General features: G+C 33.0%; 1 protein-coding gene across 3 annotated transcripts in view; it reads left to right on the forward strand.

Annotated features, from left to right (window-relative positions):
* The window catches only part of LOC106871161 (lysine-specific demethylase 2A), a 325,205-nt gene that overhangs the window by 244,673 nt on the left and 72,556 nt on the right, over positions 1-7,976 (forward strand). Inside the window, exon 2 of one of the 3 annotated variants that reach the window (XM_014917486.2) lies at positions 6,238-6,275. The exons of the other annotated variants lie outside the window; for them this stretch is intronic. The gene's annotated coding sequence lies outside the window, so the exon portion shown is untranslated. The remainder of the gene's footprint in view (positions 1-6,237; positions 6,276-7,976) is intronic. 3 annotated transcript variants of the gene reach the window in all.

Genomic DNA, 7,976 nt, shown 5'->3' on the forward strand with positions numbered 1-7,976 from the left:
CCTCTCTCTCTCTCTCTCACACACACACACACACACACACACAATTCTACAAGTTAGCTTCAATTCATGAGACTGAAACTTTAAGTTGCATGGAGCTGAATCAAACAGTTATGAAATAATATATGTAACTTCTACCAAATGTGTTCAGTGATACCTTCTACCCACAAAATTGTGTGTGTGTGTAAATATATATATATTTATAATCCATTATCTTCAGTCCAACAAAATATATTTTGTGAATGGATGTCACTGTCACTCAAGATGAGTCCTTCATTCCTAATTTTCATTGAAAATGTATCTGTTTATGAGGAATATTACCCTACATGGAAACAAGTGTGGGTTGGTGACAGAAAGAGCATCCAGTTGTAGAATATCTACCTCAGCAAAATTGCATCTGACCAATAGTAATATTGAAAAAGTGGATGCAAAAATGATATTTTTTACTCTACTTCTTTATACATTCTCCATTAAAATCATGACTCTTTGGTGTTACCTACATCGAGCAGTGTAGTAACATACTTTGAGGATTATATACCACTTTGAGAATGTACACCATATATATATATATTTATGAATGGAATGAAGGAAATGTACAACTGACATAAATTGAGATGAAACCTTAATAATGCTTAGAATGTTGTTCAAAAATATACTTCTATCAAAAAGTCATTCAGTGAACAACTTTCAACCTGCATCTATCTATGCTTGTAATAAACTCTACTTGAATTGCATTTCAAAATTTTTATTCTAATCTAATTTGTTGGTTTTGCTTCATGAGGATAAATTTACTTTTTATCTATTTTCTTTTTTCATTATTCTTGACATGAAACTTGAAATTAATATAACTGAGATTTTTTTTTTTTTGGCTTAAATTTGTGTGAAATCTGCTGAATGGATAGGAATTTGGCATGGAATGAAAAAAAAAACAAAAAAAACCTGAAAATTGAAATATATCAGATTCAATGGAAATTTGAATTTGAATCAATAATGAGTTTCACTTTACTTTTCAAAGTTGAATCAATCCATCCTTTTTTTTCCACCCCACTATTCCACCAAAAACGGCACTATGTAAAAGGGTTCAAAATAGAGATTTTTTTTCTATCTCTTTTTTTTTTAAATTCAAGATTTGAGTTTTAAATTTCAGAAAATTGATCTTCCAATTCCAATTTATGAAAATATTCATTAAAAAATTTTGTTATAATGAAAACCTGCCACAGGTAATTTCGTGTTTAACATGATATTTTGGGCAAGTATCTTCTACTGTAGCTCTCAGTGACCAAATGCCTTGTGAGTGAATTTAGTAGACAGAAACTGTGTGATTGAAGCCTTTTATATATACTGGGTGTCACACTCTAATCTTTCATCATCTGACACAAGATCACCTCCTCTAATGCCCCCTCCCCTCTCAAAAATTTCTTGTCTGTAAGTTACTTGGTGATTCTGCCAGTGTTGGTGCTATGTAAGAAGCAATCAATCCACACTATAAAGTGGTTGACATTTGGAAGGGCATCCAGCTGTAAAAACCATACCAAAACTGATCTCACCTGTGATGGTGCCATGTAAAAATCACTCAGTCCACTCTGCTGGGTGGTTGGTGTTAGGAAGGCAATCCAGCTGTAAAAGCCATACCAAAACTGACCTCATCTGTGCTGGTGCCGCGTAAAAAGCACTCAGTCCACTCTGCTGGGTGGTTGGTGTTAAGAAGGGCATTCAACCATAAAAACCATGCCAAAACAGACACAGAAGCCTAGTGTAGTCTTCTACCTGGCTGGCTCCTGTCAAACCATCCAATCCATGCCAGCATGGAATGTGGATGTTACACAATGATAATGATGATGTATATATATGCATATAGATACAAATATACACATCTATACACACATACACACACTTATCAGTAAATATCCTGGAATCATGTAGACAGTTAGTGTAATAAAATAAATTATGTAATATACTGTTGTGCACATGAATTTAATGCATTCTATATGACCATGTATTTTAAACTTTACTCTAAAATACTTTTTTGTAGTTTATAAAAGGCAAGACTTAAAATATTCCTTGTTCATGAAAGATAAAAGCTAAATAATATAAAAAGAAAAAAACCCCAAAAAACTTTGCAGCAGTTCAAAATATATATTTTCATTTGCAAGATGAAACAAATCTGATAACAAAGAATGCAGAACAAATTTCAATTTTTCATTATTTCATATATTATTATTTTTGTGCAAGTATAGAAAACTTTATTGTAAAAGAAACAATGAGTGGCCTTATTTCAACAGAATTCTTTAACATTTTATAGAAACTCTTGAAGAGCAGTGTGGTGTGGTGGGGAGCTTGTTTAACTCTTTTGATACCAACCTGAGACTGCTCCTGGTTCTATGATGCAATAAAAAAAAAAAAATTTCCTATTTTAATGTGATCTAAATTAAAACCTTCCATCAAAAATTTCATGTTGATTTATGTCCGAAACACCAACTTAATGATAACAAAGTTATTTTGCTAAATTCTTTATTGCTTTTAAAATTAATTGAAACAAAAAACATTTCAACAAAAATATTGTAGCAAGAGGGTAAAGTGATCTAAATTAAAACTTGTCATCAGAATTACACATTAATTTATGTTCTAATAACAAAATCATTTTACTAAATTCATCATTGTTTTTAAAATTAATTCATTATTTCCAGAATAAAGGAAATGTATCTAAACACAAATATGGTAAACAAAAGTTGGGTGGGGTTCAAGTGTAATGACTGAAAGGTCTTTATGTTTACAAACTATTTATTGACCCAAAGAAATATCATTTTATTATCTAAATACAAGAATTTTGCTTTGAGATTTGTAAAAAATTTTAAATCAGCAAGCATATTGAAAAAGATAATAATTCCACTTTAGATGTCATTGAACAGACAAAAAAAAACGCAGAGATGTTATTCTACTGTTAATAATAGCATTGCTTTTAGCCAGTGGAAATATAATTTTTGTAAATTTCTGTCTATGTATATTGTAAATCCATATCAAAGTATGGTGGAATAATGTTCTTAGATAATCATGTTCTTGCATATGTGAATGAATCTCTGTGCATACCTTCAGTTGCATATTACTATAACTAGACGCCCCGCCCCACACACACACACACGAGAGGGTGCTGAAAAGTTCCAAGCTTTGAGTAAAATAAAATGCAAGATTGGTTAATTATGATTTTATGCAACATTTTCCCCTCTCAGATTCACACACTTATTGCAGTAGTCCTTCAGTTTTTCTAAGCCCTGTAAAAGAACTCAGGAGGTTGGGCCTCCAACCAAGCCTTACGTGACATCCTTAAAGCCAGGAACTTTTGGGTTCCCCCTCATGTGTGTGTGTGTGCATATATATAAATATATATATATATATATATACATACACACACACAGTTATCTAAGCATAAAACTACATAGTAATATCCTTTGATCTGACAAACTCTCTGTTTGTTTGAATATTTTGAACTATTTAGGTCATTGTTTAAAATTTTAAAGCTTTAATATATTGCATTTGAATATATTTTTTCTTTTTGCATTATCTGACATCTAATTTTGTAATTTTGTGAGGCACAATGGTTATAAGATTCAAGACTACTGACAACATCAGTCATAAATTCAGATCTTATCAGTCAACCATGCTGAGAGATTTGCAAAGGAAAAAGCAGTTACATGTAAAACAATTTCTTCAACATATATATAAGTACAAGCATAATTGTGTGGTTAAGAAGTTCACTTCAAAACTACATGATTTAATCCATTAGTATTTAAATCGGCAACATCCAGCTCTAAAATATTCAATGTTATTTATATCTTAAACTGGCTAGATTTGGCCTCTCACACCTTCCCAACACTATCATAAAAATAAACAATCACTTTGTTGAAATTTCAAAGCTATGAGATGAGGTAATGTACAATTAATTCAAAACAAGGTGAACAGATGTAAGCATTATATTTGACAAGAGTAATCTGAGTGAGAAAGAGTTATATGGTTCACTTCCACTATGCTGCCACTGTTGGCTGGTTATTCCTACAGTAGCTGCATACTGACTTGTGTATTGTGAAATTTAGTGGATAGAAATTGGAACAAGCCTGTTGTGTGTAGCAGGTTGGTGGGGAGAGGGAGGGAGAGAGAGAGGGAGAGAGAGCATGCCATGTATGTGATGCCCTTCTCTTGAAATGTGTGTTCTAATTGTAAACAAAAGTCACCTTGTGTACAATCCGTTCGGGGAATCATGCCCTGCCATTGCAACATTTGCTGTTTGAAGGACAAAGGGAAATAAATATTGTTTTATTTTTTTTGGAAGCAAATGAGTTTTGGTGACATGAAGCCCCAGCATCTGGCTATAGAAAACTCTGCTTCAACAAAACTAATTTGAGGCAGGCAAACATTGATTGAGAAAACTGACACTAATGACAAACCATCCTATGCATGAGCTGTCTTTCTGATTTCACGGTCATTAATTCAGATCTTGCTAATGTCATTGTATTGTGTCCCTGAAGCTGCTAGCCCAAAATGATATTTCCTGCAATTTAGATCACTTAAGAAAGAAAGAAAAAAAAATCTCTCTACTCCCTGCATCGTGATTCAGTAACTTGTGGTAGGACAAATATAAACTGTCTTACCCATGGGCATGGAAAAATAGATGTTAAAATGGTAATAATTTTTGAGTTTATACAAAAGGAGATGTAACTTAATATATTTTGGGCAAATGTAAATGTAGATTCAATAAGGAATGGCATCCAGCATTGGAAACTAGTGTTTCAACAAAAATATGGTAGCAAAAGGGTTAAAGTGATCAAAATTAAGATCTTCCATCAAAATTTCATGTTTAATATATATATTCCAAATACCAAATGACAAAGTTGTTTAACTAAATTTTGCATTATTTTCAAAATTAATTGAAACAAAGGCTGCACATTTGAATAGAAATATGGTAACAAATGGATTAATGGGTTTAAGAATGTTATTATTTCAAGCTAAACATACTTGATGTATTTAACTTTTTCTTGATATAATAAAAATGTGAAAAGCTGGTGTTGTATCACTTTTAGTGACCTATTCAGTCTGTTGTGGATAGAAGAAAAATAAAAGCTGTTGTATATATTTTGAATGTTGTTAGTATAGAAATGAACATTTCTAGTGAATCAAGTCTGTTACATTGTTTTTTCTATTCCGGTTGCCTTATAACGAATTTTATTCACATATCAATGTTATTCATTAAGAATGGCATAAACAATATATCATTACATTTCTTTTTCATTATGAATTTCCTTTCTACATCATTAATTTAATGCCTGCTTTTCCATGCTAGATTTGAGTTTTATTGAGGGTAAATTTCCTATGACCAGATGCCCTTCCTGTCACCAACCCTCACCTGTTTCTAAGCAAGGTGATTTTTCCCTCCTGGCCAGACATGTTCTTGCAGAATATTGAATGACACTGCTTGAATAATAGCGACACTCATTTACAGCTATCAGGTCGTAAACAAGGAGACACAAACACAAATACATGCACTCTCACAAATATATGATGGTCTTCTTTCAGTGTCTGTTTACCAAATTCATTGACAAGGCTTTGGTTAACTCTGGACTATGGTAGATGACACTTACCAAAGGTGCTTTGCCAGAACCAAACCCAGCACCATGTGGTTGGGAAGCAAACTTCTTACCTCACAGCTCCACACCTGTACCTACATGAAACTAGCATGTGCTCTTGATAGGAATTATATTTACTAATCATATCAATATATCTATCAGAGAACATCTTTTATCATTTACTTACTTCAGTCAATGGACTGTAGTTAAGCTGGAGCATTACATTAGACGTTTTAATCTCATAAATCAACCCTAACCCTTATTTCTGATTTAAGTTTGATACTTTTCCTCTCTGTTTTGCTGGACCACTAAATCACTGACATATAAACAAACCAACACCAATTGTCAAGCAATTCAGGACATACACACACACACATTATGGTCTTCCAAACAGTATCCTTCTACCAAATTCTCTAACAAGGCATTTGTTGGCCAGGGGTTATAGTAGAAGACAGTGAGATTGAACCCAAAACTGACATGATTATAAACTGAAGTTCTTAACCACACAGCCATGCCTGCACCTATAAGAAAATTTTTTTGTTTTATTTTGTGTTTTGTTTATATAAAATTATCCACGATATCAGTATTGCCATAATTAATTGTATTCTTTTTCTATTATTTTCAGGTAAGTAATGAATCTTGAGATTAACCTGTCCGTGTTTGGTAAGTTGCATGATTATCTATGATTTTTTATTCACAAGATAACAAAAACTGTACAGTTTATCCTTCAGCATTTAAACCTGCCATATCAACCCTGAATATTGTACCTGTTTTCATGTTCAAACTAGCCAGATCTGGCCTCTTACATCTATCGTACAATGTCATTCTAAAAATAAACAATCACATCAACGAAATCTTGAAGCTATGAGATAATGCACGATTAATTCAAAACAATGTGAATAAATAAGCATTACATCTGACGAGGTAATCTGAGCCAGGGATACTGAATCAACATGTCTATTACCATAATTGATGGTGGTTTTGTCTAGCTTTCTCTCTCTCTCAGCTCCGATTGAACAGAACTAAGACCAAAGGAATTCAAGTTATGACCATCCATTTTACTCTCTAAGCCAAATATATCTTTTTCTAAGATGGTGCCCTATGTTGTGCAAACATTAACCTTGTGAGTCAATGTTGAATCAGAGTGTCTAATGTTGAGTCAATATGTCTAATGTTGAGTCAACATGTTTAACCCTTTCGTTACCAACCCAGCTGAAACCGGCTCTGATTCTGAGTACAAATGTCTTGTTTTTCTAAGTTTTGAATTAAAATCTTCCACCAAACCTTAGTCACAATTTATGTTCCTAACACTAGCTGAATGATAACTAAGTTATTTTACTAAATTCTCTGTTATATTTTAAATAATTGAAAGAAACACAGAGCATCTCAAAATAAATATAGTAACAAAAGGGTTAATGTTGAATCAATACTGCTAATATAACTAACAGCTCTACCACTAGGTCAAGGGATCTAATGTTAAGTCAGCAGGTCTAACATTGAGTCAACAGATCCAACATGTCTAATATTGGTTTCAAATTTTGGCACAAGGCCAACAATTTCGTGAGTGGTGGTGGCTAAGTTGATTGCATTGATCTCAGTGCTCAACTGGTACTTATTTTATTCACCCCAAAAGGACAAAAGGTAAAGTCAACCTTCGTGGAATTTGAATACAGAATGTAAACATGGATGAAATGTGCTGCTGTACTAACAGTTCTGCCAACTTGCCAGCTTCAACATGTCTAATATTCAGTGACATCTCTTAGCCATTTAGCTATGAACAAAATGTATGAACAATTTATGTTTTATTTTTAGGTTATTAAAACCATCTTTCTGTAAAGGCAGCCATATTGAGTTACAGAGCTCACAAGCTCACACATATACAAAAGCATGCAATCATGCATATATATTTTACTACTTCAAGTAGCCACAACTGAGATGTGTATTACTATGTCTTGCCAGGAATTTTTGTTTCTCTTTTTTCTTTGGTAGACCCTCAGTTTGTGTTTCTTCTATCAGTAGCATCAATGTAGTAGAGTAGTATTCTTCATCTATTAGACCGCAGAAATCTCCAAAGCTGTAACATCTAATATAGACTATTGTTCAATAGGATAGCAAGCCAACTCTGGATAGAATAACAATAGAAGAGCTTAAATGTGTCTATAAATCTCTACTTTAGTCTTGTGTTCACACCATGAGATGCTTTGAACCCCCATGAGAAGTCTGGAGTATGTGCAATCAAGGTGATTTTAAAAGTTCCTTCTTCATAATCTAGATTTTGGGTCCATAAAGAAAAATGTTACACACACACACACACAGTGGTACACCATACATAGGTACAAGCACGAAGATTCCATTTGTTCAAAA

Source organism: Octopus bimaculoides, chromosome 16 (genome assembly GCF_001194135.2).
Source record: "Octopus bimaculoides isolate UCB-OBI-ISO-001 chromosome 16, ASM119413v2, whole genome shotgun sequence".
Lineage (NCBI taxonomy): Eukaryota > Metazoa > Mollusca > Cephalopoda > Octopoda > Octopodidae > Octopus > Octopus bimaculoides.